The sequence below is a fragment of the Taudactylus pleione genome, unplaced genomic scaffold (genome assembly GCF_031769625.1).
Source record: "Taudactylus pleione unplaced genomic scaffold, aTauple2 ptg000573l, whole genome shotgun sequence".
Lineage (NCBI taxonomy): Eukaryota > Metazoa > Chordata > Amphibia > Anura > Myobatrachidae > Taudactylus > Taudactylus pleione.
Genome location: NW_028284975.1, coordinates 4165536 through 4178928, shown reverse-complemented (window position 1 = coordinate 4178928; position 13393 = coordinate 4165536). Strand labels below are relative to the sequence as shown.

Genomic DNA, 13393 nt, shown 5'->3' with positions numbered 1-13393 from the left:
GTACAGGAAAAGGCAACTGAAACCCAAGTCATTTTTTATTTTAATAATCTTATTGTAAACATGATATTTATTTTTACACGTAAAAATGGACATAACTTAAGGAGAGTGACACCTGGTTGATATTGCTTATATACTTACATAACTAAGCAATTGAATTTAAATGCCCTCTCAGTTAAAGCTTAATTTAGGGGTCTAGTTACTAAGCAGTGTTAGGAGACAGAGTGAAAAGTGATAAGAAAGTGATAAGGTGCCAGTCAATCAGCTCCCAACTGTCATTTTTCAAACACAGCCTGTGAGATGACAGTTGGGAGCTGATTGGCTGGCACCTTATCACTTACTTATCACTTTTCACTCTGTCTCTTAACACTGCTTAGTAAATAGATCCCTTAGTCTTATACAGTAATATAATGTTTCTTTGCTCAGTCTAAGGGCAAACCTGACTGCATCACTTCATGAGCTGTCTGATCTCTGACCTGTATTACACAATTGTCCTTTATGCCAGTGAAGCTGGGTACACACCACCCGATAAATGACGCCAACATGATAAATGATCGAATCCGAAGGAACTAATAATTGGATCGGTGCACTCCCAAAAAAGCAATTTTTCTTCACTGTGTACCTTCTTTTGATCTCTACAACAGGATCGGGAGGTTGGGAACGTCATATCATGTACAACACACGATATATCATCCTTCCGATCTGACCATAGCAAGAGCGTTTGAAGCTGTTTATCGGCTTCAAACATTCTAATGTTCCTGAATATACCCTATCCAATCATCAGGCCAATCACCCTTAATTGGATAGTGTGTACCAGGTTTTATTCATATAACCCATCCCTACCCTGTATCTATACCTGCTTCATTATCCTATAAGGCTGGGGTATTCTATAAAAAAGGCTGGGTAAAGCCATATCCATTTAAAAAAAAAAATTAACTACAAAATGTGTTGCTTTCTGTAATTTTTAAAAAAAATTCATATACTGTATAACTTTAATTTAGCTAATCATCTCTGTATATTGATTGTAATACACAGGTAGGTTAAAAGTGCAGGACTGGTCTATATATTATTTGTTTTTCATTATTTGTAAAATCTTTTTTTTTTTTAATTAAACAAAAAAGATATTTTGAGCCATTTAATTATTTCCTGGAGTGCCATTTGCTTGTATATCTACATTCTGCACTGACTCTGGAACTATTTTTAGAAAGCGTGTGCAGATGTTTGCAATTTAACATACAATGTAATATATTCTTCTACCTGAATAAATGACTGAGCATTAACATAACTTGCTGTGAGACCTGTCATAAGTTCAGCAAAGGGCACTAACATATGAAGATGACTACACCATGTTACATTCACATTGTTAGCCAGAGATAGTATTTTTTGCTAGAAAGTGTAAGTGTAAAAGTTATTACTTAACAAAGCTGATCAGAGTTAGACGTCTATTTATTTTGTTAATTATTGGAGTTCGTTCACCGCGAGCGCCGAAGCAATTCATCATTGCTCCAGTGCGGAGACAGCTAATCCGAAAATTAGCTGTCTCCGTGAGCTGCTTCACTGCTCCTTTCGGAGCAGTGAGACAAGTGCACATGCGTGACCTACAGCTCACACATGCGCTCAAGAGCACTGACGTTCGGTGGAAGGAGCCAGACATGGGTGGAGGAATGCAAAAGGATCCCTCTCTGCAGCCTGGGACTCCTTCCCATAGGGAAGGAGAGGGTTGCAAGCCGCAAGCGGGAGCAAACGCCATCTGAAGATGGCGAATGCTGCTGCAGTCAAGATCCGAAAATATTGTCATTTCAGAGCTTGATGAATTCTGTCCCCATACTAGTGTATGGGGGCTGCGGGCCATTCCGGTAAGCAGGAGATATCTGTGATATTTCCTGCTTTACCCTTTTGATGAATGGCCCGAAAACGTAGTTTCTATAATTACAGGTGAAAATGTTAATTGTCACCTGCTTTTGTAGAAATTAAGTGATGATGAATAGACCCCTTAGTAATAATAGTCTTCCACGAAGAGCTAATGTATGTTAAACATCATCCATGTTGATCATTTAGAACAAAGTTTTCCAGTCATATTCCACGCTATTTATTCATTTTACTTGTTATATTTAATAAACCTGCCATATTGACGTGTACCACCTTTAGACAATGGCACTCAGAGGCCTTGGTGAAGCTCTTGTCCATTATCTGTCGTGAGACAAAGATCTTGGTGTAAGCACTTACACTTGGATGCACTTACACTATAGGCTTGGATGCTAGGGTGTGCGGCCACTAGAGGGGGTGTGCTTTTGCCCCCTCATTGTAAAATTACTATGGTGAAACAGTGGCACACACACTAGGGGGCATGATCACAGCATCGTAGGGGGTTATGCCTCCTCTGCACACCTGGGCACCTAATCTGTACCTCCCTGCCCTCTTGGAGTATGTATGTTATACACTCATGGGGACTAGATTGAGTGGCTTCCCATATATTATATCCATGGGGATATAAACAGAAAAAGGCACATAATAAAGTCATTTGGAAAGCAAGAGTTTGTTAGCCAGCTAATGCAATGCAGGTATATGGTAACAACAGGATGCTTCACTCGCTATTGGCCCCAAAGTTATCCTTATAACTTTTAAAGTAATTGACGTAATTTAGTGAAAATTGATACAGACATACCTTGGTCTATGAGAACATAAGGAAGTCATTACAAGCGTTGAAAGTGTTCACCATTAGCATCCAGGCCAGCTGTTCATGCATGCACAAAGTGAAGGCCAGCTGTTTCCCACTTTAGTCAGCAGTGCCGTCCAATTTCAAATAGGGGAGTCACACCAACTGCCAGTGAGGATACAACCAGTGAGGATGGCAGTTGGTGTGTTTCCGCTATTTGAATTTAGACCACTGCAGCCCCACCTCTGTAGCCACCAATGCTAGTCAGTAGGTATTCCTGCTTCTGACAGTGGTGTTGTTTATCGTGGTTTCCACATTCATCGTGTCTGTGTGGTAAGTGCAGATATGAACCTTTATTGACTCAGTTTTCCAGTACGTCTGGCCAGCTGTTTACCAGTTCATATTATCACATAACACACAAACATGAGGTGGGGCTGTGTCAAATGTCACTAAATTACGTCAATTACTTTAAAAGTTATAAGACAATGAAACACCCTATATATATATATATATATATATATATACCTGGGTTTAAATCTTTAAGCTAATAAGTTTTATTATGTGGTGTCATCCAAGTCCATCCAGTGGAAGGCCCAGAAAAGGCCTATTAGGTCCGGCCGGGACTTCAACCACTCCATTAGGCATCCCAAACCAATTGCCACCCTCTGTGAAGTTTTCATCCAAATCCATCCAGTGGAAGGCCCAGAACAGTCTCTCCAAGTCAAAATTCTGCCCAGCATCCCCAGGTCAAAGTTCTGCCCAGTGTACACCAATGGGAGGTCCGAATGGGACCTCAACCCCCCTAGTATGTCTTCTGGGATCCAATGTTACCACTCTGTGCAGTTTTCATCCAAATCCATCCAGTGGAAGGCTCCGAACAGGCTCACTGGTCAAAGTTCTGCTCAGCGTACACCAATGGGTGGTCCAACCAGGACTCTAACCCCCTAAAACCTGTCCAGGATCCAACTGGAGCACCTCGCATTGGTTTCATCCCAATCAGTGCAGGGGTGTCTGAATGCATAACCAGTGGGACAATCAAAAAAACAGACCAATGAATATATATATATATATATATATACATATATATGTATATACAGTATATATATATATATATATATATATATATATACAGTATCTATCTATATAGATATACACTATATATATATATATATATATATATATATAGTTTGTCCATGTCTGGATTATTACTACTATCTGATACTTACCACTTAGCAATTATGGGTAGCATGTACATACATTGCCTCTTACAATCAAGGGAGAGAAGAGGGACAAACCCCAGGACTAATGACTGAAATAATCTTTTAAAATAGAGATGAGCAGTTCGGTTTTGACTCAGTTACATTCGGATTTGAAATGTCATTTTATTGGCTATCTCACGTGTTATGGATAGCCAATAAGAGTACATTTTCAGATCTAAACTTGTGTTAAGTTGGCGAAAAGAACCGAGTGAAAACCGAATTGCACAATGTAAGGGCTTATAAATAACTGGTTTAGCCCATAGTTTAGTTTTATAATAAAATCATATACACCTTTCTAAACTTGGACATTTTTACAGGGCTGTTATAAAAAGATTTACTTAATATTCATACTTAATTTAGGTTAGTTGGGCCAGCTGGTAATCTGTGCACAACTCATAATTTACTGTAGCTGAAATATTTAGGGAAAATGTTTAGTTTTTTTGTGTTGAGCCTAATGATTATATATGCTTTTAGTGTCATAATATTGCATTACTTGTTTTCATAATTCAGTAGCCCATTAAAGATTATAGAATGAAAAGCATGACTAACATAATAGCATTGTGCATACAAATTGCCTAATAATAAGATATATGTAGTAAACCCATTAGTACATTAATACATAAATAAAATACAATGATGAGAGATAGGGCAATTTTTAGATTATTCCCTTGTGTAAATTCCAATTACAGAATCAGCACAACATTATTACGCTGAGACAGAATTTCCACTTACAGAAAAAAACAGTTTTGCCCTTATTATAACTCATCAATATAGAAAAAGATTTTGTGCCCAACAAATTAAGTAGTTTAAAGAAGTAAAGACATTTTTATGATAACCCCAATGGGACTCCTATTAAGAAAAGACATCTAGGTAATAGTTGTGTTATGCTCTTGCCCACTAGGGTAATCACAAAACAAATGACTGCCATGTAAATGAAAAACACACCTTGATATCTCGGTGCCCTAGAGTATCAGCATTTTTTTCACGGCACCGCTTGGCCAAACATTTGAAATGTATTAAATTAAGTCAATTGCCTGTCACCCTTAGGTTCAGTTATGTGGTGGTGGACAGCATTGCGCTTTTATTTGTCCACATATTTTATGATTGGCAGCCACCAGCACAGGCTTTGCCTATCACATTGACCATAAATAATTAGATTTGGTCATGGACCACCAACCCGTGGCACCAATGCAAGTGCTCAGAGGCACCCCAGGGTGCCAAGGCATCCAGTTTAGGAACAACTGATCTATAATGTCCATTAACCACAATTTATTAGTTGCTTCCTCAGCGTATTCGACTAAAAAGAGAATACACAATTTAAAATTCCCTCTTTAGGCAGTAGAGAACACAGAGCTGCCTATTTTTATAACAGGATAAAACCTCAAGGTCATTTTTCTCAAAACTACATTAATTATTGAACGTACATAATGCTAGAAAGTAATACTAGCAGGGCTAGAAAAACAAATTCTTCATTACAAATTAAATAAGTTTAGCCACATATTGTCCAGAGATTGAGAGATGTATGTATCTCGACAGTCAGTCAGAAATGGTCAAACAGAGGAGCTGTTTCTCTGTGATGTGCCCCATAATACACCATATCATGCCTGGTGCAACCCCAGCCCCATCCATGTTCTGAGCTGCAGTGAATGGCACGGAGTCAGTGAATGACTGCAAAGCAGCTATGCGGAGCATCAGCAGATGCATCATTTGCCAGTGGTATTATTACCACTGCAAGCAATGGACATACTGGGACAGAACAAAATGAATTCATTACTAGAAAAGGGAGGAGAAGGACAGCAAGGGAGATAAGGTGCATACACACACAACGATTTTTTAAACGATTATCATTTAATGATAATCGTTTGAAAAAATCGTTCAATTTCTGAGTCAAACGATGAACGATTATTGTTCATGCGCGTTCACGTTTGTAGTTCAGTCAGACTTGTCAACTCAACGCTTTTCATTAAGTTAATATGCAAAAATCGTTTGTAGTTCATAAAAATCGTTCATTACATTTAAATGAACATAGTAAATGAACAACTTTAGTAAACGATTTTAGTTCATTTTTTCAAGGTAGAAAATCGTTTACTAAAATCGTTCATTAACTCAATCGTTGTGTGTGTATGCAGCTATAGAGTTTAAAAAATACATTTTCTCCAAAGGCAATTACATTTTAAAAGCAATTTGTTGTTCCCCTTTAAACCAGTATAACATTTTATTTTATAATACTATGCTCCCTTTATAATACAGGCAAAACAAAATGCACCCCTGCTGGAAATGGCAGTGATCCAGGTAGAAATGAACACATATGAAACTAGCATCTGTTCACTGAACCATTTTAAAGCATCTTTTCTGTGAGCACAGTTGCTGCAGAGAAAGGCAGTGTTCCAGGCTGCATCAGTTACTGCTACACTCCAAACCATCTATAAATCAACCTCGCAGAGGCTTTCATAAGCTCTCTAATTGAATCAGTTGGTACTGTAGATGGCAATGCTGTGTGTTAAAATGGGATTCAGTCATTTAAGGACATTTGATGAGCACTACCTTTGCCTGCAGCTAAAGTACAGCAGCTGTCTTCTCTCCGCTAAGGAAATGTGTACAATTTAATAGTGACAATACACACCATGGGCAATATTTTGTGTATACAATATACCTGTTTCATTGTTCTACTTGTACTTGCATGTTTCTGTATACAAAACCTAGGAGAAGATATTATCTGGCTTTGGGAAACAACTGTATTTTTTGCATTTCATTTTTTTATTCTCTCTCTAAGCAGCTGATTTAAATATTGGCTGAAGGAGACATACAGGGAAAATAACGTATCCTTAATGCCTATGACATAGGTTTTGTAATGAACAATATGTTTGCTGACATTTTTTTATTGGTCACCAATAATGCCAAATACATTGTTCCAAGTATTATTTTTTTATTATTTGGATACTTTTTTTTTTATTCTTTAATGAAAATAAGCTATAGAAATGTACATTTTAACATGCACAGTGTTTATAAAAAAGAATTGCATAGTGTAATGAGCAAAAATTCAGACTATAGAATTTTTTTTTTTATAAATAAACAAACCAAGAAACAAAAACAAAGTATTTACCTACTTTCTACAGTATATTCCCTTCAACATATATGCTGGGTTAGCAAATGGTCGACTGTGGACAACGGGATTTTACCTGCGTCCATCATCTCTTTATTAATTGTTGACCCTTTTCTCTACTTTATCCTCTTTAGCCTAGGCACTCTATGGGGTTTAACGCATGGGGAAATACAATACCCCTTCTGGGCATCATTTAGATTTTGGAATGGGGCAGATCTAAAATGTGCAGAGAGAATTAGATGTGAGCATGGGCGCAAAGAGGGGAGGGAGCGGGTACAGTTTACCCGGGCCCGGGCTTGCTAGAGGGGCCCAGGTCTGGCGTCACCCCCCCTCCCTCACAGCAGCTCAGCACACAGCTTGTGCTGTGCTGCAGTGTGAGACTGGTCGCAGCTGCTGCAGCTGATCGCCCCCCCCCACTTAGTGCCGGGTTGGGGGTTAAAAGGGCGTGGCACTGCAAAACTGATTTATTTATTTTAAATTATCAAGGGGGCGTGCCCACGGCTCCTGCGATTAGACCACGCCCCCTGTACCTGGGCCCGGCCGGGCTAATTACAGCCCTGGATGTGAGAGGGGTGGGTCCAAACTGAAATCTAAATTGCAGTGAAAAAATAGAGCTGTACAGTATTTGTAGGTTACAAGCTTCCTGCCTGTATTTAGAGACTTGGATGGATCTGTGCGGCCATATCGCCCTTATACATCCCCATGTGAGAGCAACCGTCATCACTATCAGCGTACATTTGCATCAGCCCTATCCTGGGTGCAAGAAACCCATCATAAATTGACAGACCTTTGCGTGTGCACACAAAAGGCCGCAATTCTAAATTCTAAATTTGGCTTTGTAGAAATGAAGAGGCAAAAGAAATTGGGAGAACATACTGATAACATTCCTAATTGGAAAATCTGATAAAAATACATCATATGCCCCAATCCACCCAAACCATGTGCAGACGTGCTTAACCAGTGCACTTCTTAGTAAGACCACACGCCTCTCCTGCCATGCCTTAGCCCTTCTGGTTGCAAAAAAAAGTTTGGCTGACTTGGAAAATCTGAGAAGTTGCCAGGATATAGGACCACATTCAGAGTCGGTCGAAGCGGCCGCACGGTCGTACGGAAAAAGGGGCCGGATATTCAAATGATTCCCTCGCAAGTTGGTTCCCTAAGTTCGGATCGGTAGTTGGCCGACCAAGGGGAGGAAGCGGTCGGAATACAAAAAAATACGCCCCCTTCTCGTACGCATTGCACGTCATCTCCGGGCATATAATGATTAATCGAGACCATCGGGAACCATCGGCACTGGTCGTAGAGCTTAAGGTTGACCATACCCTCTCTTAAGCTCTACGATCATGTCAGTGTAAAAACCTCCCATGTCACATGTGCCATGACGCTACTTTGTTAATTATGCACTCCCATAATCCGTATGCACTCCCATAAAACGCCGTTCGCATCATTAGGCACGCCTGCGTTCGGATCTCCACTCCCCACGTTTTCAAGCACCTTCCCCTGTTACCACACACAAACGCCTCAATCTGTCACTTAAACTACCGACCTGGCTGTGTTCAAGGAGAGAGAAATTTCTGATCGTAGCGGCTAGTTTGCGCACGCGCATTGCGAACTTTACGCATGCGCAGTATAGCGAACATCGGTGGCGTACAACCGTGCGGCCGCTTCGACCGACTCTGAATGAGGTCCATAATGTGTGTGGATGACACTGCCACTATCACTGAGAGTGCTACAGAAGCAGACAATATGGAAGTACTATAAAATCTAAAGATAATAGTAACAAATAGAACATTTGGTAGCATTCACTGTGATAAAAGTAAATAGAGGAGCACTTCACAAAACAAAAAGATAAAATGGTATGCTAGAACACACATTTTTAACAACATTCTAGTAGAGGTAGTGTAATTAACAATAGATTAAATTACATTGGGTAGAGGAAAGATGCATCAACATTTATATAGACATCCTTGTTGGAAGTAGTGCACTTCTGCACCGAGTCCCTCCAACATCTGACAGGTAGGACTGAGTCGGTAGTCACTAGGACTTGCCGGAGCTCAGGTAGACAGGCCTAGCCTCTGACATGTGCTACTGCATCTTTACTTCTTGCCATTCCACGAGGACAGAAGTACTCAGGAGCCTCTAACAGCATAGAGTCACCTAGAGCCACACAGCTGAAGTATACTATTCTGCCACAGTTATAGTACTGGGCATCACTGCTACCATTCGCCGATGTATTAGTCACTACCATACCTGACGCACTACAAGGCCCACCAACACCCTCCAGGCTGCTTATAGATGTAGCCTGTATACCGCTGTTACACCTATAATATCCCTGTGTCATTTGCCACTTGTTCTAAATGATCCAATAAATCTAAGAACTGGTTAAGCTGTACCACATGTCGACTAACTGCCACCAGCACCAACAACTATGTTATATACTTAACAACAAATGTATCACACCATTTCCCAGTGATTTCTGTATTACGCATGAGCAGATCTCCTTGAGAAATGCACCTGTGCTATTTTTCCAGAAATTTCTGCGGCACCAATGGAGAGGTAAATAATGTGAATGGGTGCAAGGTGTACACTGTAAGCCGTCTTGGATCCAGGGGCCCAAGTGCAACCCAGAGGCCTGTGTGCAACTAACCACTTCCAGGTATGCAGAGATTCACTTCTGTACATTGGCTATATACTTAGTTTTTTTGCTATCAGATATCTGCCAGCTTAAAAAATATTGCTGTCAGACCAGTATTTTTCTGTGGGTCCATACTGGCTCTTCACTGACTGGAAGATGATACTGGAATGTAAGAGCCTATGGAGACACTTGTCCGTTATGGTTGGAATGTTGTGCTTTGTGTAGGGTGCTGGATGATACACATTGGCATATCTATAATGGGTGCTGGTGTGTGCAGTGCACACAGACCCCTGTCTATTGGAGCACACGCCACACACCCTGCATGCATATAATTATTATACCTACCTCTCTGGAGTCCCGTGTTGGCCAGTGCTGCAAACTGAAACCACAGGAAAAATGCCACAGTGGTAATTTTTCGATGATTTGCGCATGAGCACTAGAGATGTCTTCAGGAACATAGAGCGGATGCTATGTTCCCGGAGACCTGCACCTGCTCAGTCAACTTTGGCACAGAGCCGAAGTCTACTGTTCTGCCGGAGAGTAGGTGGCCCACACAGAGGCTGCACATGGGCCCCCTCCTCTTTTAAACCACCCCCTTTTTTTGTTTAATTGTAATATCTATCAACAAGGCTGGATGAAGAAGGGGGCAACAGGGGCAGTTACCTGAGCACCCCCACACATAGGGACCCCACACAGGGCCGATGTGACCCTGCTGAGAACAGGTGTCCTTTGGCGCCTGTTCCCGGATGGGGATTCAACTGCCACGGCTCTGTGTTTTTCTGCATGCAGAAGCACAGCCAGTCTGACAATCAATGATACATGACGTCCGTGGTGAGGTAAGTGTGTAGGCACCGTGTGGCTTGGGGGAAGGGTGGGTAGGCTCTTTGTGGCTTGGGAAGGAGGGGTGGGAAGGGTTGGACTCTGTGTGGCTTGGGGGGAGGGGAGGCTCTGTGTAGCTTTAAGGGGGCGCCCACAATTTTTTGCCCTGGGGCCACCATCAGCTTTAATCTGACCCTGTCTATCACAAACCTTAATCTGGCGGCCCTGTCTATCTATCTATCTATCTATCTATCTATCTATCTATCTATCTATCTATCTATCTATCTATCACCTACATTTATTTTTTTATTTTATTTCTACATTCACATATATATTTACATTGAAATATTAATCATTTTATCTTTTGCATCATACATACAGGCATACTGTATGCTTATCACAGCATAAGATGGTGCCAGAGAGCTTAGTTACATATTTACTATTATTTACAGAACACAGAGAAAATCAAACATCCAAATCCCATCAACGTAATTGGAGAGAGGTCAATATTGCAGACATTTGCACTGTCTCTTACCATGATACCCTCTGTGTATTTCCAGGGCTATGCTATTAATCATAAAATGTTAACTACCGCAGAAGTAAAGATTTTATGTTTTATATAGGGAATGATTAAAAAATGTGTACTGCAAAGCTGCTTTCACAACCACAAAAAGGCAGTTTGTAGAAATCAATTGCAGTAAATGACTTACAGATGTTATACATTCCTCTAGGCTTGTATAGTGCACCTAAGAGATCAGGCCAGGGGATTTATAGTTTTTCTCCAACATACTAAGGCTATTCCAAGCATTTGCTCATGCCACCTTCTACCGACTTAAGCAAATGGTCCTAAAAATCATACATTGTAACCATTGATACACGGATCGGACTGTAACACCAAAAAATCGATCTGCATTTCTGTTTGCTCTAATCTGAACAGTAGAGACGTTCTGTAATGAGCACATTGAACTAACATAGAGTTGAACACAAGTCGGCCGGGCCGTAATTGCTCCTGCATTGTGTGCATGGAATTATATGCCTATATTTTCCCATATGCAGAGTTGTACGCATCTCTATATTCAGACCGGCCTTATCCATATGCTTGGCTTCACAACTTTCATCATTATCAGTGCACACTTGTACCCTATTCCTGGTGCAAAACATCAATGTGCAAACATGTATTAACAACTCTGCATTGCCCGCAATTCCATCAACACAAACTCAATCAACACCCCATTACAGCCAAGTGCAACTGCGATTGCAATAGTGCGCACGTACACATGCAATCTCACTGTGATAGTATGCTAATTCATTGCGATCGCTATGCCGTTGCAGCACAACATTAGGATGCCCACTTTACCTTACACACATCCGTAATCCTTAGCAAGACTGCAAAACCATCGGAACAATGAGTACCATCGCAGCCTCACACACACTAGCACAAGCTCTGACCTTACTCAGGAATTGCTAACCTCACCGCACGCTAAGAGTACTCAGGCTGCGTATGGCATTGCAGTGGATAATTTATGCACACTCATGCAACGCACTGGCATGTCTGCGTTTCGCTGGTTTGCACACGCGCAACAATCGGCCAATTGCGTGCGTAATCCAGTTGCAATCGCTAGTGAAGCAGGACCTCAGTGGAAGAAGCTCAGGAGACGTGTATGGCAGTATCACCTGTAATTGCATACACTTGATTCTAGACCACATGCAGTGAGAAAACATGTATGAAAGACGTATCTGTATCTCCATATGGACATATGCTTATGTAAAAAAATAGATGATCAAACCTGCCAGTGTGCCTTATACAGACCCACTGCTGGCCGGGTCACTTGTGCAAGCTACGCCACCTAATGGTCCCGCTGACTCATGACTTACCTTTTACCTCCTTCTGGCTTCCTGGTCTGACTTGCCAGCGCTGCTCCTCACGCGGCGAGGCTTCTCCACAGTCTACGGTGTGACGTCAAGCGAGCAGTCCCCTGTGACTGTTAATCAGGTAGTAAGACGTTCAGAGCAGTGTGCTGGGTTGGAGCAGGCTCCCTTTAACTCAAGGGCTTAGCAGGCGGTAGGGGTGGGTGGTAGGGCCCCCCCTTTCTGCCAAGTATCCGGGCCAGGGACTCCAGTCCCAGCAGTCCACCCTTATGGTGGCCCTGTGCACAGTACAGCAATACCTATACTACGCTAGCAAATGTGCCTAAGTCCATGTCAGCGTGAGCCCCCTAATGTATTTTAAAATGTGTTTGAGAGCTGTACAGTATATACAGATTTGCCTTACTGTAATGGGTCTGTGATACAGGTATTATAGAATGCCACATTTCCAGTCAGAAATGTGAGGTTTACTGAAACTATGAAACTCTTATGCCAGTGTTTCCCAACTCCAGTTTTCAAGCCCACTCAACACTCCTGGTTTCAAGTACATACATGTTTGAGTGCAGGTTATTTAATCAGTGTCACATTCATTCAACCACCTGTGTTCAAGCATGGATATCTTCAAACAATATGTTTATATAGTAGTGATTACTAGGGATGTGCGCCGGCCCCCGTGTTTTGGTTTTGGATCTGTATCTCCTTCAAGGTTTTGGATCTGGATTTGGTTTTGCAAAACCACCTTCAAGTGTTTTGTTTTTGGTTTTGGATCTGGATTTAAAAAAATATATAAAAAGTTTTAAAAACAGCTAAAATCATGTAATTTATGCAATCCAAAACCCGAAATTCGCATTTCAAATCCAAACTCCAAACTGCAAAAAGATCAGAACCGTGACCCGGATTCATGAAATTCGGGTGGATTAGGATTCCTGGAGAACCGAACCGCACATCTCTAGTGGTAGTAAACATTAACCATCAGTTATAAAAATACTGCAAGTTGTGATCGGCCTGCAGCCCAAAAAGAGTTGTGTTATCAAAGTAAGAGGTATATATGCCTATAT

The 13393-nt window shown here is 41.2% G+C and overlaps 1 protein-coding gene across 1 annotated transcript in view; it reads right to left on the bottom strand.

Moving 5' to 3' along the window:
• Positions 1 to 13393, bottom strand: part of BANK1 (B cell scaffold protein with ankyrin repeats 1) — a 533405-nt gene that overhangs the window by 125290 nt on the left and 394722 nt on the right. The gene's annotated exons all lie outside the window — the stretch shown is intronic.